Below are 24,808 nucleotides of genomic sequence, written 5' to 3'. Positions count from 1 at the left end.
AAGGCAACTAAGACATACACATGATCTCCATAACAAATGACATTACAAATGTAGGAAGCTAAAACCCAGCGTCCCCGAAACTCGATGATTGTTGAGTCAAGATTCCGTAATGGCCCCATAGAAGAGCGGACTGCGTGAAAGCTATTAAACCGAATACGTTCGAACATCAGTACTTCGTAAGTGGGGTCCCAGTACTAAGTCTATGTTTTGTGAATCTATAGCTATGTATACGTCGGCCCACTTTTGTAGTGTCGCTTACGGCGAGTCTTGGACTTCGTAAAAACCATATCAGAATTATGCCGATTTCTTCAGGCTAGGTAAATGAATATCCGAAGCGTAGATATTCATCTGCTTCTGTCCTCAATTTATTCTGGCATTATAACATTTTTGCTGTATACTTTGATTGTGAGGCATCATCATGTAATTATGTGCCAATATAAGAAGAGCGTATTTGATTTGGTTTAGGGTAGTACAGACGGTATTACAGAAGAAACCAATATAATACATCCCATGATTATTTATAAGTGATGCAATTCCATTTTATTAAGAAAACTGTAAAATTTATGATATAGAAATCTGATAATATTTTTCTTATTTTTCATTTTAATTTTCCTTTGGTTTTTAGACAAGAGTACGGCTGTTGTTGTCTGTGGCGGATGCGACCGCTAAATATGTTCTAATCAGGTAGATGAAAACAGCGGACGTTTGGCACCAGAAGGGTCCGAAGTTCCCTCTCTGTTGCATAGATGACTTGTTCAGATACACTACGTGATCAAAAGTCGTCTGCCAGCGTGTGTAGTGCCAATATCAAAATTCGGAGGTGGTGGTGTGATCGTGGTTTACATGGAGGGGCTTGCACACCTTGTTTTGCGTTGCACTATCACAGCCAAGGCATACATTGAAGTTTCAAGCACCTTCTTGCTTCCCACTGTTGAAGAGCAAGACGGGGATGGTGACTGCATCTTTCAAATGAGCACCTGTTCAGAGGGCACGGCCGGTGGCGGAGTGGTTACACTACAATAACATCCCTGTAATGCACTGGTGTGCACAGAGTCCTGACCTGAATACTACAGAACATTTCGTGTTAGGCCTCACCGAGCGACATCAATACCTTTCCTTAGTGCAGCGTTACGTGAAGCATGGGCTGCCATTTCGCAAGAAAACTTCCAGCATTTTGATTGAACGTACACCTGGGAGAGTGGAAGCTGTCATCATTTATATGGGTGGGTCACCACCGTACTGATTTCCAGCATTATCGATGGAGGGCGCCACGAACTTCTAAGTCATTATCAGTCTGGTGTCTGTATACGTTTGATCACATAGTGTACACTGGTCATGGCTGATCTACATTTGAGTAGGAGATGGCAGCCGGTCTAATGATTCTCGCCTCTCTTGAGTACCATTGAAAATGGTGGCCTGGCTCTGCTGTAATTATATCTGGTCTGTAAAATAAATGTAATGTTTGACTGGACGGAAAACAGCATCCAGTGACTGGCCAATATTGTGCGATCTTCCATCGCCAAGAGCGGACAGTTCTGGGGATCGCAAGCTCTGGAATTCTCGCCGTGCTTTCGAAGGGGAAGGCGTCTTCACCAAGCTGGATGGGAATTCAGTGGTTTGCTTAGGTAGCTACATTTAGCATCGATGAATATTTTGTGTTGCTACCTACAGTGCTTCAATGTTTACGTAGTTTTGCAGGTCATCAGCTACAGCGGGAAAGCAGTAGTTTATGTGAGAAGATAAAGTATCCACCACATACACTACAAGTCAGCATGTATTTAATCATGGTGTATCACTGTAGTGACCTGATATTCTACTGTTATAAAATTTCACGGTACTTATTGTGATTTACAACTTTTCTCGAAGTGGAAAACATCAGACATATCAGATCCTTTTTTCGCTGTATTACCACGGCGTACAAGAGATTCCATTCATCACTGAAACTGCTATTATACATGCTTAGGTTTAGGTGATGTTCCCTTCTATTTCTCTCATCAGTGTCAGAAGTCCAGGTTTCACTCGATAAATGCTGTTCGTTTAAGTCCTTTACTTTCAGTAAATTTTCGTTCTGATGTATTCCGAAACAAAAATTATCTCTCAAGCATCAGCAGTTGGTTTTTGGCCGATGATCTCGAACATTTAGAATATTCGCGTTCCATTTTTCCTCCGTGTTTGGTGTCTTTAATAATCTAGTGACTCGTGCGCCTTCCCAACTGACACACATCAATGGAATGCCTCACACTGGAGCGATAGATACTCAGCCAATATCCAGTCTATAGCGTCAACGATTACACTTTTTTATTACGAGTGGAATATGAACGTGTGGAAAATTAGGTAAATCAATAATATTCATTGAATTATGTTATTATTTCTTAAAAAGATGATATTTATGTAAAACAGACAATATTTGCTTCACATTTCTTTATTAATCTGTGTGATTCTTTTTTTTGTACACTTTCGTCGTCTTTTTCTGATGTACGTCGCCGACCCAAGACGCGAATCGATTTGAGGTCTGTTGAATGAACAACATTTAATGTAAAATTTTTGTACTTCTATGTCCATTTTCTGGTAAAAAAAAACAAATAGAGCCAAATCCGTTAAAACTATTTATGATTGATTAATAATAAATCGTTCCTCTTTTAATTATAATTTTGTAATAATTGTTTTATCATAGCTGTAAGAAGCGCAGCCATTGTCAGTTGCGATTATATAGAACTTCGTTTATACTTCTAGTTGAAAATAGCATGGGTTTGTGTTGAACTAATTTGCAAAACAACTTAATAGTATTTTTATTGGTGGCATCAATTTAAATGATTAATTATTTATTGAGAAAAATAAAAATCTTAATTAAGAAAGAAATCCTCTATATTTCGTTGGCCGCTATCTTAACTTTTATCACTTCAGCAAATTTAAATTGCTTGAAACTGCAAACAATACTTCGATGTGTAAGAAATATATATGCACCGGTGGTACTGAACTCTATTTATGAAAGAAAAAAGTAATCGAATCAGACTGCAATATCTGAAAACAGTGCTGATGGTATTTTTGTTGAACAAGATTTCATTGCTGATGTATGAGGCCAAAATTAAACTACGCACGAATCACGGAGAAAATTATTTCTGTTAGCATACGTCAGTGTTGTGTGCGGGTCGTATTCTGTGGTTCCTTTTCATGATCAATTTGCTAAGAATAATTAAATCCATCGAAGACAAAAATTATAAAAGCTCTGATGTACGACCTGTAATTTTAGCGATATGAACACAACTTACAGTCAACATTATTACACTAAGTCTGGCGGCAATCTTGTGCAACTTGAACAAAATAATTATCCGGGAGAAGTTGTAGTATGAATAATGCATTCATTATACATGTGAATAATACTGTCAGTATCATTTAAAAAATCAAATCAATGGAACTGCTAAAAAAAGCAGAGTGAATTCAAACCACAGAATACCATAGAGTATCGTATCATCCATACTCATTGCATTAGTCCATGTTGATGATACACAAAAACCGCCACAAGTCTGTTCCGTAAGGCCCTTGGAAACAGATATCTCAGCAGTTTTCCAGTATTCAACACTGGAGATATGGACCTCACTTATTCATCAGGCCAAGTATCATTTCAGAAAAATCGTTTCCAAGGAAAACGACAGATAACGCACACGATCTGACTGCACATGGCAGCGATGGAAATCACAATGTTATTCACAATATGCTCGTTGTTAATACTAGTGGTAAAATGGCACAAATGATAATCACAAATAAGGTATTTGTCGGGACTGCAGTGTACTGAAATAAATAATGTAGAAAAGACGTTCCTCACGAAATGGAACTGATGTTTAGAGCATAGCAAAGGTGTTACTAGTCGAAGGGAGAACAGTAACTATTTGAGCAGTAAGTGGAAGTCGATTTAAATTCTCTCACTGCTTTCAATTTACATCTATACCCAAGAAGCTATCATACGGTGTGCAGCGAAGGGCGCTTTGTCCGCCACAGTCATTTTCCTGTCCCGGTTGCTCCTGCTCCAGTCGCGAACTGTTCCCACTGGAAGAATTAGTATCGACAAGTCCCCATCTGTGCTCGAATCTCTCTAATTTTAATCTCTTGGTTTTCTCTTGAGATATTTGTAACAGGAAGCAAAATAATGGATGAGTCTTGTAGGAGTATAAGACTTCGGAATTTAATTTTAAACTATACTGTGATGGAGAAGACGTCTCTCGTAGCGTCTGACAGTGGAGTTTGTCGATTAAATCTGTGAAGCGCTTGTACTTACTAAATGCAGCTGTCAGGAAACGTACTGTTCCTTTTTGAGTCTTCTCTATTTCCTCTCTCACTTCTGTGTGGTACATGCGAGAGATTGTCGACCAATATTGAAGAAACGGTAGAGCTAGTTTTCTGAGATACTTCATACATGACTGGAGTATGTTTCCTTTCCTTCAATCAATCTCGTACTGGCTTACGCCTTACTTGCGATTAATTACATGTGATCGTTATAATTCTAGTCGCTCCGTAGACATACCACCAGATATTAAGAGATTTGACTCCTTACAGTAAATTCTTCTCGAGTCACAATCATACGATAACAGCTGTTTCCGCCCTTTTATTAGCAATACGTTACATTTGTTTATAACGAAGGTCAGCTACCAGTGACTGAACCGTACATCGATCTGCACTAAAATATACTACCGAAGCGACATCTACAAAGTGACAGTTATTGATCTATATGAAAAAAACCTAAATTAGTTACAAAATACGGTGAACACACTTTATTCAACGTGTAAAGGTCACTACGGATATTCACATTTAGGTTATGACATGTTCGACACGCCTGCTGTCTTTGGCGATAATGTGGCGCAGACGAATAGCGAAATTCTGCATGACCCGCTGAAGTGTCAGAATATCGATGGTATCGATGACTTCCTGAATGGCTGTTTTCAGCTCAGCAGTGGTTTTGGGGTTATTGCTGTACAACTTGTCTTTAACAAAGTCCCACAAAAAGGAGTCGCATGCGTTCAGATCCGGCGAATATGGCATCCAATTGATGCCCATGCCAGTGGCCTTTGGTTGCCCCAGAGCCGGAATGTGATCCCCAAAGTGCTCCTCCAGGACATCAGACACTCCCCTGCATCTATGGGGTCGAGCTCCGTCTTCTATGAACCCCATCTTGTCGAAATCTGGGTCACTTTGGATGATGGGGATTAAATCGTCTTCCAAAACCTTCACTCACCGTTCGATAGTCACCGTGCCATCAAGGAATATCGCACCGACTATTCTGTGACTGGACACTGCACACCACACAGTCACCCGTTGAGGCTGAAGAGAGTTTTCGATCGCGAAATACTGATTTTCAGTCACGCAAACGTGCCGATTTCCATTACTGATGAAAGCATCCAAATCAAAGTGGGCTTCGTCCTTAAAACAAACCGTACAGCGCATACTAATACACGTCATCCCTCGCGGCCAACTGAGCAATTTGAACTTCCTAACGCAAACCGTTCAAAATCTATGACGATTTTCTTTCATATAGTTCAAAAATTCACACTCCGCATGTGCACAACAGCATCGTCTAGGGAAAGGCCCATGGAAATTCCGTTGTTACACACTCCGTGCTTTATTTGCTAGGAACTTTTCAGAGAGCCACAAAGCCTGTCTCATATTCCGGACGCATGTAGTTTGCTCATCAAGTGACAACGCGCAACTGAATCGAACGCCTTCTGGAAGTCAAGGAACATCACTGTGGCTGCTGATATCTGTATAACTCTTGAAGAAAGCTTCAAAAAAGAGCAGCGTCTTGATATACACTCCTGGAAATTGAAATAAGAACACCGTGAATTCATTGTCCCAGGAGGGGGAAACTTTATTGACACATTCCTGGGGTCAGATACATCACATGATCACACTGACAGAACCACAGGCACATAGACACAGGCAACAGAGCATGCACAATGTCGGCACTAATACAGTGTATATCCACCTTTCGCAGCAATGCAGGCTGCTATTCTCCCATGGAGACGATCGTAGAGATGCTGGATGTAGTCCAATGGAACGGCTTGCCATGCCACTTCCACCTGGCGCCTCAGTTGGACCATAGTTCGTGCTGGACGTGCAGACCGCGGGAGACGACGCTTCATCCAGTCCCTAACATGCTTAATGGGGGACAGATCCGATCTTGCTGGCCAGGGTAGTTGACTTACACCTTCTAGAGCACGTTGGGTGGCACGGGATACATGCGGACGTGCATTGTTCTGTTGGAACAGCGAGTTCCCTTGCCGGTCTAGGAATGGTAGAACGATGGGTTCGATGACGGTTTGGATGTACCGTGCACTATTCAGTGTCCCCTCGACGATCACCAGAGGTGTACGGCCAGTGTAGGAGATCGCTCCCCACACCATGATGCCGGGTGTTGGCCCTGTGTGCCTCGGTCGTATGCAGTCCTGATTGTGGCACTCACCTGCACGGCGCCAAACACGCATACGACCATCATTGGCACCAAGGCAGAAGCGACTCTCATCGCTGAAGACGATACGTCTCCATTCATCACTCCATTCATGCCTGTCGCGACACCACTGGAGGCGGGCTGCACGATGTTGGGGCATGAGCGCAAGACGGCCTAACGGTGTGTGGGACCGTAGCCCAGCTTCATGAAGACGGTTGCCAATGGTCCTGGCCGATACCCCAGGAGCAACAATGTCCCTAATTTGCTGGGAAGCGGCGGTGCGGTCCCCTACGGCACTGCGTAGGATCCTACGGTCTTGGCGTGCATCCGTGCGTCACTGCGGTCCGGTCCCAGGTCGACGGGCACGTGCACCTTCCGCCGACCACTGGCGACAACATCGATGTACTGTGGAGACCTCACGCCCCACGTCTTGAGCAATTCGGCGGTACGTCCACCCGGCCTCCCGCATGCCCACTATACGCCCTCGCTCAAAGTCCGTCAACTGCACATACGGTTCACGTCCACGCTGTCGGGGCATGCTACCAGTGTTAAAGACTGCGATGGAGCTCCGTATGCCACGGCAAACTGGCTGACACTGACGGCGGCGGTGCACAAATGCTGCGCAGCTAGCGCCATTCGACGGCCAACACCGCGGTTCCTGGTGTGTCCGCTGTGCCGTGCGTGTGATCATTGCTTGTACAGCCCTCTCGCAGTGTCCGGAGCAAGTATGGTGGGTCTGACACACCGGTGTCAATGTGTTCTTTTTTCCATTTCCAGGAGTGTAGTATAAGCTACATAAAATGTCTTTTCAAGATGTCTACTGCACTGCAGGCCCTGCGGAACACAAAGTACACTATAAAAGTGATATTTCTTAGAGAACAGTATAATGTGATAAGGACATACGCGTCACAATACGAAACGGTTGCTTTATTTTCCATCCGCACTCCGTCTTCTCCTTATAAGATACGGAAGGGCTGTCTTGTGTTATGAATCCTGTGGAGCCTTTACTTCACAGGCTACCTCACTAGAAGTGATGGAAGTTCATTTTGCGTTAAAATCCAATAGTTTCTGAAACTTCGTTCAGGATATTTCCATTAAAATTTGTTTCGAAAATTCATCAATTATTACTGGTTTGCGTTCGTAATACACGTGTTATTTTCCTTAGTTTTATTTATGAAATGTCGCTAGCACTCTTACAGCTGACTACTGCCACAAGTTTGCGGGGACCCCTTCTGAAAGTGGTCTCTGTGAATAATTAAGAGGAGACACTGCGGGTTCGGAGTTACAAAACAGTTTTAATTTTTCATTACGCCAACGATGCGAGCCGAGAAACTCCTTTACTGGTTCAAAAGGCTGAGCTGTTTGTGGGCGCCGCGCGCAAAATTAGTGTTTAGCTGCGTGACGCTTCCATCAAACGCCGGCATCAGATGGAATGCAGCACAGGAATCTATCCACTGGAATGGCTAAGAGCTGGGGCGCTCGCTTTGTAGACGCGTCACGTGCTCCGCAACCCCGTACCGACCGAAAGTGCTCGGCTTCTTGCCTGTGCATTCTGTGCAGTTTTCTGCAGCCATTTATTGGAAATTTTAATGACTAACAGGTGTTGCCCTTGAGGTGCAGTGTAGTGTGTACCGTCTCGTGTCGTGTAGAACGTCTGTTTGTGTGAATCCTGTTATTGTATTAAGTACTGTAAATACACGCACACGCTGTGTAATGTGTCTTACGAATTTGATAAAGCTTCTTTGTTTGAAGCAAATCTTTGGATGTGGGCCTAGATTAATACATTTTTTGCGTAATGCGTTAAGTGAAACATTCAAAATATAGACTGAAAACAATTTGAGAAGATCTTGAATCTTTTAAACTGCAAGTAGTTAGCTTTACTTCTGAAACATCCTTTAAACTGAAGTAGCATGCACACATAATAGCAGTTCTCTTTGGTAGTACGATTCTATTAATCGTTGACCTGCTTTATCAAAAATACATCTGACCTACACGTACAGACTACAACCACACGGTATTAAAATGTCTTTAGTTGGTAGAGCTGTACGTTCCGGCTAGTAAGCTCCAGCGGCAATCTTTTTCTTAAATACTAAATACAATTCTTTGATAAAATATCCAGCTATCATGGGTTACGTCCTAGCATGAGCAACTGTTGGTACGATCTCCGAATATTTGAAACTTCTCTTGATAAATATTAGTTTGTTGTTGTTGTTGATAAAACATAGTGTTTTCCACAGATTCTATTAGCACACACAAGGATGATATTTTTACCTAAAATTCCTTGAGTTTAAGCAAAATACCTACCTATACTGAAGGAATATTATTAATAGTTTCTTAAATAAGTCTGAATTGCATATTATTAATCAGTTCAGAAACATTGTGAAATATCTTTATCTTATTAAGTTGGCCGACGGTAATACGAATGGCATCAGCGCCACTCGCGCGTTATTTAGAATATTCACAGACACTTCTTAAAGAGTAGGCTGGTGGAGGTAGCAAATATTACAATAAGAGACTACAAATTTAGGTAGAGCATTCCTTCTAAGACTGACAATGATCATAGATGTTATTGACCCTATAACAGTTCCTTGTAAGTCATTACACATCTAATTAACATTTTCGTAATATTTTTGCAAAGAAAGTTCGTCCTTATAACTTCTTGACACTTCATAAGTCTTAAGTTTTCCTTGGTAAGTAAAGTTCACTTTCATCTACATCTACATCTACATCCATACTCCGCAAGCCACCTGACGGTGTGTGGCGGAGGGTACCCTGAGTACCTCTATCGGTTCTCACTTCTATTCCAGTCTCGTATTGTACGTGGAAAGAAGGATTGTCGGTATGCTTCTGTGTGGGCTCTAATCTCTCTAATTTTAACCTCATGGTCTCTTCGCGAGATATACGTAGGAGGGAGCAATATACTGCTTGACTCTTCGGTGAAGGTATGTTCTCGAAACTTTAACAAAAGCCCGTACCGAGCTACTGAGCGTCTCTCCTGCAGAGTCTTCCACTGGAGTTTATCTATCATCTCCGTAACGCTTTCGCGATTACTAAATGATCCTGTAACGAAGCGCGCTGCTCTCCGTTGGATCTTCTCTATCTCTTCTATCAACCCTATCTGGTGCGGATCCCACAATGCTGAACATTATTCAAGCAGTGGGCGAACAAGCGTACTGTAACCCACTTCCTTTGTTGTCGGATTGCATTTCCTTAGGATTCTTCCAATGAATCTCAGTCTGGCATCTGCTTTACCGACGATCAACCTTATATGATCATTCCATTTTAAATCACTCCTAATGCGTACTCCCAGATAACTTATAGAATTAACTGCTTCCAGTTGCTGACCTGCTATTTGGTAGCTAAATGATAAGGGACCTATCTTTCTATGTATTCGCATCACATTACACTTGTCTACATTGAGATTCAATTGCCATTCCGTGCACCATGCGTCAATTCGCTGCAGATCCTCCTGCATTTCAGTACAATTTTCCATTGTTGCAACCTCTCGATACACCACAGCATCATCTGCAAAAAGCCTCAGTGAACTTCCGATGTCATCCACCAGGTCATTTATGTATATTGTGAATAGCAACGGTCCTATGACACTCCCCTGCGGCACACCTGAAATCACTCTTACTTCGGAAGACTTCTCTCCATTGAGGATGACATGCGGCGTTCTGTTATCTAGGAACTCCTCAATCCAATCACACAATTGATCTGATAGTCCGTATGCTCTTACTTTGTTCATTAAACGAATGTGGGGAACTGTGTCAAACGCATTGGGGAAGTCAAGAAACACGGCATCTACCTGTGAACCCGCGTCTAAGAACCTCTGAGTCTCGTGGTGAATAGCGCGAGATGGGTTTCACACGACCGTCTTTTTCGAAACCCTTGCTGATACCTACAGAGTAGATTTCTAGTCTCCAGAAAAGACTTTATACTCGAACATAATACGTGTTCCAAATTTCTACAACTGATCGACGTTAGAGATATAGGTCTATAGTTCTGCACATCTGTTCGACGTCCCTTCTTGAAAACGGGGATGACCTGTGCCCTTTTCCAATCCTTTGGAACGCTTCGCTCTTCCAGTGACCTACGGTACACCGCTGCAAGAAGGAGGGGCAAGTTCCTTCGCGTACTCTGTGTAAAATCGAACTGGTATCCCATCAGGACCAGCGGCCTTTCCTCTTTTGAGCGATTTTAATTGTTTCTCTATCCCTCTGTCGTCTATTTCGATATCTACCATTTTGTCAACTGTGCGACAATCTAGATAAGGAAGCACAGTGCAGTCTTCCTCTGTGAAACAGCCTCGGAAGAAGACATTTAGTATTTCGGCCTTTAGTCTGTCATTCTCTGTTTCAGTACCATTTTGGTCACAGAGTGTCTGGACATTTTGTTTTTATTCCACCTACCGCTTTGACATAGGACCAAAATTTCTTAGGATTTTCTGCCAAGTCAGTACATAGAACTTTACTTTCGAATTCATTGAAAGCCCCTCGCATAGCCCTCCTCACACTACATTTCGCTTCGCGTAATTTTTGTTTGTCTACAAGGATTTGGCTATGTTTATGTTTGCTGTGAAGTTCCCTTTGCTTCCGCAGCAGTTTTCTAACTCGGTTGTTGTACCACGGTGGCTCTTTTCCATCTTTTACGATCTTGCTTGGCACATACTCCTCTAACGCATATTGTACGATGGTTTTGAACTTTGTCCACTGATCCTCAACACTATCTGTACTTGAGACAAAACTTTTGTGTTGAGCCGTCAGGTACTCTATAATCTGCTTTTTGTCACTTTTGCTAAACAGAAAAATCTTCCTACCTTTTTCAATATTTCTATTTACGGCTGAAATCATCGATGCAGTAACCGCTTTATGATCGCTGATTCCCTGTTCTGCATTAACTGATTCATATAGTTCGGGTCTGTTTGTCACCAGAAGGTCTAATATATTATCGCCACGAGTCGGTTCTCTGTTTATCTGCTCAAGGTAGTTTTCAGATAAAACACTTAAAAAAATTTCACTGGATTCTTTGTCCCTGCCACCCGTTATGAACGTTTGAGTCTCCCAGTCTATATCCGGCAAATTAAAATCTCCACCCAGAACTATAACATGGTCGGGAAATCTACTCGAAATATTTTCCAAATCATTCTTCAGGTGCTGAGCCACAACAGCTGCTCAGCCCGGGGGCCTATAGAGACATCCAGTTACCATGTCTGAGCCTGCTTTATCCGTGACCTTCACCCAAACCATTTCACAATTCGAATCTCCGTCAATTTCCTTCGATACTATTGCACTTCTTATCGCTATAAACACGCCTCATGTAAGTTTATCACGCAAGTGTCTGCTCCAGGACGCAAGCAGTAGGGTAGTGTACAGTAAGTTGATTGATGGCACTGCTACGAAACGTAAGCGTCGTGTAGTATGATTAAAACACACGTGTATTACGAAAGTTGATATTTTCACGTTCAAGTCTTCTTTTCTTAAATTCTATTACTCGATTATTTAACATATTTTATTCTTTGCAGACAAATTTGTATGCTGAACAGAAATGAATGGAAATATTTGAAATTCTGTGTTAGTAAAGGACGCATGTTGACATAATACAAAAAGAAGATTCATTAGTTAACCGAACGATCCGTTGCTTAACTTCTCGACTTTTCGCTATGCTGCGGGACGCGCATGTTTGGTAACATACAGCCCAACATTATCTTTAACGTGTTTCAGAATGACTCCTATACTTGATAGCAACAGAGTATTTCCGTTTCATAGAGATTACTAAGGTAAAAGAATGATTGAGTGCAGAGAATATTACGCAGAGATGTAGTTAATAGCAACTGTTTCATTTGATGTCGTGACCATTCCTTAGTAACATAATTGTAAAGTAATTTTATTGTTAGTGTTCATGTTTACCCACATGAAGTTTCATGACGTTGTGCTAATTGTAATGCGTTCAGTAGTTTACCTGTATGTTAACGTTAATAGAGTATTGTTCAGTTGCACATAAAATAATGCAAATATGTAAAATGAAATGCCCTAATAAATTTTCAAGTGGCTAAACCTACAGTCACACTCAGGCTCATTTTTTTACTTGGATTATTGTAATTGGTGAAACTGTGTCAGCCGCAGTACCAGGGTGGTGTAGTAAATAGTAGATCTGCATATTCACCAGGGGACCAGGGTTCAAGTCCCGGCATTGGCATAAGTTTTAATTCATTAATTCAGATGCGGCTCAATATGTCTCCAGGAAAATGTAATTCCTTTAGTATTTATGAATTCTAATCGATATAATCATCATCACAATCATCATTTACATCAGGGTTGGGGCTGTTGGTCGTTCTGCCTCCTTCAAAATTGCTCAAGCCGTCTCTTCAGTCGTCTACCTAAAAGATCTTCCGCCTCGTGGTTGTTTATTACTTTCTTGTTTTAGTCATTCGTACATGTAGCATACGGTTTATGTTTTGTTTCCATATGATCTGAAATTGTTTTCTTGTACCAATTATGTTTTGTATATTCAGTTTATCAAGAAGAACATCATTTACCTTTTCATCCATTGAAGTATAGCCAGTCACGTAACTAAGGAAGGTCATTTTACATGGTTCTATTGTCTTTTCACTTCTCTTCGTGACGATCCAGTTTACGCTCGCTTAAAGCAATGCAGGTACAACCATAAGGTTATAGGACATCTGTAAAGTATCACTGAGGATCTTATTTCCCAAGCATAAATATTTAAATCAACTTGCTCTGTGATCAACACTCTATGACCCAGGGTTTAAGCTACTGCAAGGGCCAACTTAGCCAAACAGGTCTCTTGGACAGGAGTCGGACGAAGAGCAGCCCACAACATAGGAAGGAATAAAGCGGGATGGTTGTCTGAAGCATATGGAAGCCGGACCACCTAGAAGAGACAGCTTTGATGAAATACAGAAGAGGACATCGTTCAAAACGTGGAGAAATGGATCCATAGACGTAGTGAAGGCAAAAATGTAGGGGAGACAACCCCAAAAGAATAACAGATGTGTTGGTTAACGGGAAGGTGGAAGGCCTACCACCTAGCGTTCCGTGGCCACCGGCCGGTATCGCGTAATGGGTGAGTTGTGTTACTCGAAATCTCTAGACAAATAGCAAGCTTGTAAAGTGAAGACGACCTTGGCATACAACAAGAACAAACGAGAGCCTATTCAAATTGGCTACTTGGAAGGAGCAGAAATGAAGAAAGAGCCAAGTTCTAGTTAATATAAAGCCCAAATATTTAATAGCTTGTCGCTGTATATCCTCTCCCCAGAGCTTATTGCAATTCCATGGAAGTAATTCTACCCTACAGGGAGATACATAGAGCGTTGGTTTTCAACAGAGAAACAATAATGTGCTCCATGCATTTTCGCCCACAGCAAAGTGTGCTGCAATAATGTCGTAAAAATCTTATTCATGACGAGTTCTTGAAGAACTAATTCATTAAATAGTTCTAATACCGTAAAACAAATTTCTTGGACATGAAACAACACGTAAAGAAAGACTGTTAAAAATCTAATTGCTCTGTTAGTTCGTGAGACTGAAAAGTTTGGTTTCTTAACGCGGAGTAAGCTTCGACACAGTTCCGTACCACCTGGTGGTAAGCGCAATGACTGTATACGCAATATCTCAACGAACAGACAATCTGATTGAAGGTACCTTAGTGAAAAGGAATTATGTCTGTTTTAATGAGGATGTGTCATCAGATTCGAAGATAACGTGCGGTGTATCTGAAGGTAGAGCGTCTGCGCCAGTGTTGTTCACAATCTAAACAACAAGACAAAAAAAAAAAAAACTGGAACACCGGGAAGGGGAACACGAAACGAAATGTAACTTCAAGGGTATGTGCAGTTATTTCAGTGATTACAAAATCGACTAATATTTATAAAGAACTTATTAGTATCACACTGCACCCCTATATAGTCTTGACGCTTGCACTGACTCTGTTGTGAAGTGTGTCATAAATCCGCTATATCCTCTTCTGAGGTAAACAAATCACTCCTTCTTCAGGCCACAAGTGGCCTATCGGGACCATCCGACAGCCGTGTCATCCTCGGCTGAGATTGCAGGTAGGAGGTACGTGTGGTCAGCACACCACTCTCCTGGTCGTTATGACGGTTTTCCTTGACTGGAGCCGCTACTATTTGGTAGAGTACCTCCACAATTGGCATCACGAGTCTAGTGCACCCCCAAAAAATGGAAATAGATCATGGCGGCCCGGATGGTCACCCATCCAAGTGCTGCCCACGCCCGACAGCGCTTAACTTGGGTGATCTGATGGGAACGGGTGTATCCACTGCGGCAAGGCCGTTGCCCCTCCTGAAGTAAGGCGGCACACAGTAAGTGTGACCAGTCATTGATATTCTGGTACCGAAAATTTAATGAAGTTAGCATCAAAGATGGTCTGACACACGCTCTATTGGGAGCAGTTTTGGAGGTCTTGCTGGTCACTGGAGTACCTCAACATCACACGGACTTTTCAAAGAGACCAGTGCCATTTGTTGTCGAGCATTGTCCTATTGAAAGATGGCACCACGGCCTTGTCACATGAGAGGTAACATACGAGTATGCAGAAAGTCTCTGACATACCATTGTGTCGTCAAAGTTCCCTATATCACTGTCTGCACTGACCTGAAGTCATGCCCGATGACCCTTACAACGTGGTACAAGGAGTAAAGGCTCTGTACCTTTTTAAAACCATTTGCAGAATGGGACCGCCACATAGGCCGACGCGATACTCCCCAATGATCATAGTGCAAGACAGCTATTCAATATCGGTGACATCAGCAGTACATGTTTCCCAGTCGCTGCACCACTGCAAATGCAGTGTGAGTGAGGTGATAACGACAGCCTATGTATGGGCGGAAATTCTCGAGACCAACCTGTGCTACTCGACGAACAATGTTGATGAATGACACAGAATGTAGAAGGGAATCCATTCGTTGGTCTGGAATGTCAGGCGCTGAAATGAATCATTTATAATGTGCTTAGGGCACAATACAGAGATCAAGTGGGTTCCACACGACGAATATACCCACCTCCATATTCCCGCACTGGCCAACACTGTGCCACTGACACATCTTAATGCCCCAAAAGTCTGCACACTGCGTGATTTGAGCAGACAGCCAAGTCAAGGCCCCCAGTGGGCCCCATTCAAATCTAACTGGTGCTGACAAAGCCGTTCAAAACGTGTACACGTTGGAGGTGTTGGACAGCTGTGCCCGAAATGTTCCAAACGTTGGTAATTGGAGATAGAATCGGCGATCCAGCAGACCAAGATATGGTCTAGGAAGAACGAAGACAAGCAGAATAAACCTTTCTTCGTGTGTGAGTAGGCGTTATCTTGTTGAAATGGAAGCTGAAGATGGCTTTCCAGGAATAGCAACGAAACGGGACGTAGAAAATGAAATGAGATGATAGCCCATGTAAACGCTTCTGGCTGTAGGGTTGTATGGTGGGCAACAGTCACGTTGGTATCACACCTCTGTCTAGGGCATCTCCAGATATGTTTCCTCTGGTCATCGAGGCTCAGTTCGAAGCTGGACTCTTCACAGAAAATAACTGTACTCAAGTTAAAGATATTCCAGGCCGGAGTTGCGTCTGGAGACATCCCGGACATTGGTGGGATACCAAATTGAGTATAGTCCACCATGAGGCCCGACAACCAGCATCGTTGGTCTGCAGTACCAATTGATATTATAGCAGGACTCCTTGGTTGTCAGAACTATGAATCATGTGTTCAGTATTCTAATTAGCCCTGTCCTCTTTAGATTAGTTAAGTAGTACTGTGTTGCAAATTAAAGAAGAATTTTTTAAATAGTAATGGTTTGGAGGGGCCGAAGTTTTCATGTAAGACAGTGCGGAGAGACAGAATGGAAATTGAAACTTCCTGGCAGATTAAAACTGTGTGCACGACCGAGACTCGAACTTGGGACCTTTGCCTTTCGCGGGCAAGTGCTCTACCAACAGAGCTACCGAAGCACGGCTCACGATCGGTACTCACAGCTTTACTTCTGCCAGTATCCGTCTCCTACCTTCCAAACTTTACAGAAGCTCTTCTGCGAAACATGCAGAACTAGCACTCCTGAAAGAAAGGATACTGTGGAGACATGGCTTAGCCACAGCCTGGGGGATGTTTCCAGAATGAGATTTTCGCTCTGCAGCGGAGTGTGCGCTGATATGAAACTTCCTGGCAGATTAAAACTGTGTGCCTGACCGAGACTTGAACTCGGGACCTTAACCTTTCGCGGGCAAGTGCTTTACCAACTGAGCTACCGAAGCACGACTCATGACCGGTACTCACAGCCTTACTTCTGCCAGTATCCGTCTCCTACCTTCCAAACTTTACAGAAGCTCTTCTGCGAAACATGCAGAACTAGCACTCCTGAAAGGAAGGATACTGTGGAGACATGGCTTAGCCACAGCCTGGGGGATGTTTCCAGAATGAGATTTTCACTCTGCAGCGGAGTATGCGCTGATATGAAACTTCCTGGCAGATTAAAACTGTGTGCCTCACCGAGACTTGAACTCGGGACCTTTGCCTTTTGCGGGCAACTGCTCTACCAACTGAGCTACCGAAGCACGACTCACGACCGGTACTCACAGCTTTACTTCTGCCAGTATCCGTCTCCTACCTTCCAAACTTTACAGAAGCTCCTCTGTGAAACATGCAGAACTAGCACTCCTGAAAGAAAGGATACTGTGGAGACATGGCTTAGCCACAGCCTGGGGGATGTTTCCAGAATGAGATTTTCACTCTGCAGCGGAGTGTGCGCTGATATGAAACTTCCTGGCAGATTAAAACTGTGTGCCCGACCGAGACTCGATCTCGGTACCATTGCCTTTCGTGGGCAAGTGCTCTACCAAGTGAGGTACCGAAGCACGACTCACGACCGGTACTCACAGCTTTACTTCTGCCAGTATCCGTCTCCTACCTTCCAAACTTTACAGAAGGTCTTCTGCGAAACATGCAGAACTAGCACTCCTGAAAGAAAGGATACTGTGGAGACATGGCTTAGCCACAGCCTGGGGGATGTTTCCAGAATGAGATTTTCACTCTGCAGTGGAGTGTGCGCTGATATGAAACTTTATGGCAGATTAAAACTGTGTGCCCGACAGAGACTAGAAATCGGGACCTTTGCCTTTCGCGGGCAAGTGCTCTACCAACTGAGCTACCGAAGCGCGACTCACGACCGGTACTCACAGCTTTACTTCTGCCAGTATCCGTCTCCTACCTTCCAAACTTTACAGAAGCTCTTCTGCGAAACATGCAGAACTAGCACTCCTGAAAGAAAGGATACTGTGAGGACATGGCTTAGCCACAGCCTGGGGGATGTTTCCAGAATGAGATTTTCACTCTGCAGCGGAGTGTGCGCTGATATGAAACTTCCTTTCAGATTAAAACTGTGTGCCCGACCGAGACTCGAACACGGGACCTTTGCCTTTCGCGGGCAAGTGCTCTACCAACTGAGCAACCGAAGCACGACTCACGACCGGTACTCACAGCTGTACTTCTGCCAGTATCCGTCTCCTACCTTCCAAACTTTACAGAAGCTCTTCTGCGAAACATGCAGAACTAGCACTCCTGAAAGAAAGGATACTGTGGAGACATGGCTTAGCCACTGCCTGGGGGATGTTTCCAGAATGAGATTTTCACTCTGCAGCGGAGTGTGCGCTGATATGAAACTTCCAGGCAGATTAAAACTGTGTGCCCGACCGAGACTCGATCTCGATAACTTTGCCTTTCGCGGCCAAGTGCTCTACGAACTGAGCTACCGAAACACGACTCACGACCGGTACTCACAGCTTTACTTCTGCCAGTATCCGTCTCCTACCTTCCAAACTTTACAGAAGCTCTTCTGCGAAACATGCAGAACTAGCACTCCTGAAAGAAAGGATACTGTGGTGACATGGCTTAGCCACAGCCTGGGAGATGTTTCCAGAATGAGATTTTCACTCTGCAGCGGAGTGGGCGCTGATATGAAACATCCTGGCAGATTAAAACTGTGTGCCCAACCGAGACTCGGACTCGGGACCTTTGCCTTTCGCGGGCAAGTGCTCTACCAACTAAGCTACCGAAGCACGACTTACGACCGGTACTCACAGCTTTACTTCCGCCAGTATCCGTCTCCTACCTTCCAAACTTTACAGAAGCTCTTCAGCGAAACATGCAGAACTAGCACTCCTGAAAGAAAGGATACTGTGGAGACATGGCTTAGCCACAGCCTGGGGGATGTTTCCAGAATGAGATTTTCACTCTGCAGCGGAGTGTGCGCTGATATGAAACTTCCTGGCAGATTAAAACTGTGTGCCCGACCGAGACTTGAATTCGGTACCTTTGCCTTTCGCGGGCAAGTGCTCTACCAACTGAGCTACCGAAGCACGACTCACGACCGGTACTCACAGCTCTACTTCTGCCAGTATCCGTCTCCTACCTTCCAAACTTTACAGAAGCTCTTCTGCGAAACATGCTGAACTAGCACTCCTGAAAGAAAGGATACTGTGGAGACATGGCTTAGCCACAGCCTGGGGGATGTTTCCAGAATGAGATTTCCACTCTGCAGCGGAGTGTGCGTTGATATGAAACTTCCTGGCAGATTAAAACTGTGTGCCCGACCGAGACTCGAACTCGGGACCTTTGCCTTTCGCGGGCAAGTGCTCTACCAACTGAGCTACCAAAGCACGACTCACGACTGTTACTCACAGCTTTACTTCTGCCAGTATCCGTCTCCTACCTTCCAAACTTTACAGAAGCTCTTCTGCGAAACATGCAGAACTAGCACTCCTGAAAGAAAGCGTACTGTGGGGACATGGCTTAGCTACAGCCTGGGTGATGTTTCCTGAATGAGATTTTCACTCTGCAGCGGAGTGTGCGCTGATATGAAACTTCCTGGCAGATTAAAACTGTGTGCCCGAGCGAGACTTGTACCCAGGACATTTCCCTTTCGCGAGCAAGTTCTCTACCAACTGAGCTACCGAAGCACGACTCACGACCGGTACTCACAGCTTTACTTCTGCCAGTATCCGTCTCCTACCTTCCAAACTTTACAGAAGCTCATCTGCGAAACATGCAGAACTAGCACTCCTGAAAGAAAGGATACTCTGGAGACATGGCTTAGCCAAAGCCTGGGGCATGTTTCCAGAATGAGATTTTCACTCTGCAGCGGAGTAAGCGCTGATATGAAACTTCCTGGCAGATTAAAACTGTGTGCCCGACCGAGACTCGAACTAGGGACCTTTGCCATTCGCGGGCAAGTGCTCTACCAACTGAGCTACCGAAGCACGACTCACGACCCGTACTCACAGCTTTACTTCTGCCAGTATCCGTCTCCTACCTTCCAAACTTTACAGAAGCTCTTCTGCGAAACATGCAGAACTAGCACTCCTGAAAGAAAGGATACTCTGGAGACATGGCTTAGCCACAGCGTGGGGGATGTTTCCAGAATGAGATTTTCGCTCTGCAACGGAGTATGCGGTGATATGAAACTTCCTGGCAGATTAAAACTGTGTGCCCGACCGAGACTCGAACTCGGGACCTTTGCCATTCGCGGGCAAGTGCTCTACCAACTGAGCTACCGAAGCACGACTAACGACCAGTACTCGCAGCTTTACTTCTGCCAGTATCCGTCTCCTACCTTCCAAACTTTACAGAAGCTCTTCTGAAAAACATGCAGAACTAGCACTCCTGAAAGAACTCGAAAGTTTGGAAGGTAGGAGACGGATACTGGCAGACGTAAAGCTGTGAGTACCGGTCGTGAGTCGTGCTTCGGTAGCTTAGTTGGTAGAGCACTTTCCCGCGAAAGGCAAAGGTCCCGAGTTCGTGTCTCGGTCGGGCACACAGTTTTTTTCTGCCAGGATGTTTCATATCAGCGCACACTCCGCTGCAGAGTGAAAATCTCACTCTGGAAACATCCCCCAGGCTGTGGCTAAGCCATGTCTCCACAGTATCCTTTCTTTCAGGAGTGCTAGTTCTGCATGTTTCGCAGAAGATCTTCTGTAAAGTTTGGAAGGTAGGTGACGGATACACGCAGAAGTAAAGCTGTGAGTACCGGTGGTGAGTCGTGCTTCGGTAGCTTAGTTGGTAGAGCACTTGCCCACGAAAGGCAAAGGTCCCGAGTTCGTGTCTCGGTCGGGCACACAGTTTTTTTCTGCCAGGAAGTGTCATATCAGCGCACACTCCGCCGCAGAGTGAAAATCTCACTCTGGAAACATCCCCCAGGCTGTGGCTAAGCCATGTCTCCACAGTATCCTTTCTTTCAGGAGTGCTAGTTCTGCATGTTTCGTAGAAGTTCTTCTGTAAAGTTTGGAAGGTAGGTGACGGATACACGCAGAAGTAAAGCTGTGAGTAGCGGGCGTGAGTCGTGCTTCGGTAGCTCAGTTGGTAGAGCACGTGCCCGCGAAAGGCAAAGGTCCCGAGTTCGAGTCTCGGTTGGGCACACAGTTTTAATCTGCTAGGAAGTTTCATATCAGCGCACACTCCGCTGCAGAGTGAAAATCTCATTCTAGAATGGAAATTGTTGTTTTTAGTTGTAGTGTCAGTAAAAGGACTGAAATGCAGTGTACTTCCCTTTGACATTTGTAGGTATTTCACAAAACGTATCCATACTGTTGAAAGGAACTGTTTTGGTAAAATTTGCATTTTCTCGAGTATCAAGGGATGGGAGGGAACAATAATTAATGATCTTGAAAACAGAATAAAAAATTTGCTAAGAAATGAACTTCAAAGATATGGCAATAACAGGAAAAACTGCCATGCAGTGATTTATTTCAGAACAGCACTTGCAGTGGAGCTATGGCAGTGTCAGGTTGCCCATGGAAAGGTCAGTATTTGTCTTAGCGCCTAAAAGAATGCTTCCAACGGAATAATAGGAATAGTTTTCAATTGGTGAAATTTCAAGTCCCTTCAACACAAGCGTTTCTCTAGCAGGGCACATTGAAATTACGTAACTGTCAGTCATTGTGAGTATTCTTGTGAGTTGCTCTGTTATGTAATTTAACTTACGAATAGTCAGATACAAGTCAGATTAATTAAAATGAGATTCATAAAAGGTAATCTGCATAAATAAGTTCATCTTCAATAGTAGGATATCTGTGCCTATTACAGATCCCAATTTGTAATGGGAACTTGAAATCAAGCATTTTTTCAGTCTGTGAATCTTCATATTTTTGCAGCGCAACGACTCTTCCATAAATTTCGGGCGTACAGCCACATAAAATTCACTTCTTCTCTTGACCAACCAGCCATCTTCCGAGTGCGCTGGGGTGACTGACGCTCCAGCCTTTTCTTTTTTTCTTTATTGTGAGTCCATATGGGCAGGGGAGGGCTATTAGCGGCACAATCTCCCGCTCTTCAGGCGAGTAGCATGACAACTAAAATAAGAATAAAATGTTACATACAGAAGGCGATAAAAAGGGGAACATAAACCAGAGTAATGGGAGAAAATGGAGTTAAAAATAGACTGACATGAAGACGTTCATGGGAGACAGCTAAAGAAGGCACCAGGAAGTTAAAAAAAACACAGTTGGCGATTCTTAAAACACAGAGAAGACACTGAATGGACATGCACAGGTTAAACGTCGGCCACAGTATTAAAAACACTCCAGAACAACACACATAAAACCCACTTGTAGCACACACGACGAAGAATAAAACTACCAGGTGGGACCTGCCGAGGGAAACGTCAGAGAGGGTGGAATAGGAGGGGAGAGCAAGGGGCAGTAGGGGAAGAGGTGGGATGAAGAGAGTAGGGGCGTCAGCGGGTGCACGAAGAGGCTGGAGATACATGGAGTGGGAGATGAAGAGGTAAGACAGGGCAGGAGGGAATGCAGAGACAACGCCCCAGCAGGTGAAGCGTCCTTTTAAAATACCAGCAGACCGCACTGTGGTGTATGTGGCCACAGATAGACAAGACGCAAGATACGTTGATTGGTGGCAAAGATGTATAACATATGCACGAAATTAGATCTGCCACTTTGCGGTCGAGCCACACGGTGATATCGGTGTGTCACAGTGAGTTACATCATCGCGACTTCTTTGTGAGTTTATCACAGAAAGTGGAGGACTCCGTGATTTGTCCAAGCAGAAGCAGCTATCTCTGTTAATTAAATTCGTCACCAACAGAATTTCAATTGCTTCTTTCGCTATTGAGTCCCAGAAAGATGAAGTCGAGACTAAAATGTATACGCTATCTTACAACATAGAGTGCTCAGTGTCAATACAGTGTTCTGCCACCGCAGATTTATTAGGCTGGAAGGATGGACTGTACGTGTCGTCTGTCCGACATACGAACAGCCGCACTCACAAGGGATCTTGAAAACCCCAGGCTTCCAAAGCACCAAATCATCTTCCACTGAACCCAGGAATACTGCTGTCTTTGGTGATGGCAAAAAATTACTTTCACAGGATCCGTCCTAATTTTGATGAGAGGCTTCCCACGTATGGCGGAAAAGCCATAGATTTAAAACTTCCCGTTTCTTCTTACGCATTCATTATGCCCACTGTTGGTCTCTTTCGTAGTGCCTTACGTATCTGCTGTAGAGATTACCCGTTGGCTTCAAAAACTCTTCTCTAGGGTAGAAGCTTGTCCTCCAGACTTCCTTGTCAGCAACGACGTTTTCTCTGTATAACAGAGTTCTAGGAGCACTTATCGTTTGCTAAGGATGGTTGCAGTTATGTGCACTTAAATATAAATCCATACTGGTCGATTTACGATGTACTGCATGTCCCAAGTGGCATCAGCTTTGCGTCGTACTGAACCATCCCAAAATGGAAGGGGCCCATCTTTAAAGATTCAGTATGTAACACACACACTATACATATACTTTGAATCTGTAACTTTTCATGGACAGGAGCTGCGAAGGGCACACTGAAGTGGCAGTTGGTCTGCGGATGCGATGCCGCAAGTTGTATTCACAGACATAGATGTCTGGAGGTAAACTAGCAGTCGCATTTACATATTGTGCCGCCTCAGTACTGATTCAGGATACGGATAAGATCTGAATTGCCATGGTGGCCACTCATTTCATATATGAATCCTCATCATCATTTAAGACTGATTATGCCTTTCAGCGTCCAGTCTGGAGCATAGCCCCATTATAAAATTCCTCCATGATTCCCTATCCAGTGCCAACGTTGGTGCCTCTTGTGATGTTAAACCTATTACTTCAAAATCGTTCTTAACCGAATCCAGGTACCTTCTCCTTGGTCTGACCCGACTCCTCCTACCCTCTACTGCTGAATCCATTTGTCTCTTTGGTAACCGTGCTTCTCCCATGCGTGTAACATGACCCCACCATCTAAGCCTGTTCGTCCTGACTGCTACATCTATAGAGTTCATTCCCAGTTTTCCTTTGATTTCCTCATTGTGGACACCCTCCTGCCATTGTTCCCATCTACTAGTACCTGCAATCATCCTAGCTACTTACATATCCGTAGCCTCAACCTTGTTGATAAGGTAACCAAAATCCACCCAGCTTTCGCTCCCATACAACAAAGTAGGCTCGAAAGATTGAATGATGCACAGAAAACTTAGTCTTGGTACTGACTTCCTTCTTGCAGAAGAGAGCAGATCGTAGCTGAGCGCTCACTGCATTAGCTTTGCTACACCTCGCTTCCCGTTCTTTCACTATGTTGCCCTCCTGTGAGAATATGCATCCTAAGTTCTTGAAACCGTCCACCTGTTCTAACTTTGTTCCTCGTATTTGGCACTCAATCCGTTTATATTTCTTTCCCACTGACATTACTTTCGTTTTGGAGATGCTAATCTTCATACCACAGTCCTTACATTTCGGATCTAGCTCTGAAATATTACTTTGCAAACTTTCAATCGAATCTGCCATCACAACTAAGTCATCCGCATATGCAAGACTGCTTATTTTGTGTTCACATATCTTAATCTCACCCAGCCAGTCTATTGTTTTCAACATATGATTCATAAATAATATGTACAACGGTGGAGACAGGTCGCAGCCTTGTCTTACCCCTGAAATTACTCTGAAACATGAACTCAATTTACCGTCAACTCTAACTGCTACCTGACTATCCATGTAAAGACCTGTAATTGCTTGCCAAAGTCTGCCTCCTATTCCATAATCTCGTAGAACAGACAATAGCTTCCTCCTAAGAACCCGGTCATATGCCTTTTCTAGATCTATAAAGCATAGACACATCATTCCCTGTTCCACTCAAAACAATTCTCCATAATTTGCCGTAAGCTAAAGATCTGGTCCTGACAACCTCTAAGAGGCCTAAACCCACACTGATTTTCATCCAATTGGTCCTCAACTAATACTTGCACTTTCCTTTCAACAATACCTGAGAAGATTTTATCCACAACGCTGATTAAAGAGATACCTCTGTAGTTGT

The sequence above is a fragment of the Schistocerca gregaria genome, chromosome 5 (genome assembly GCF_023897955.1).
Source record: "Schistocerca gregaria isolate iqSchGreg1 chromosome 5, iqSchGreg1.2, whole genome shotgun sequence".
Lineage (NCBI taxonomy): Eukaryota > Metazoa > Arthropoda > Insecta > Orthoptera > Acrididae > Schistocerca > Schistocerca gregaria.
Note: the sequence above shows the minus strand (reverse complement) of the source record.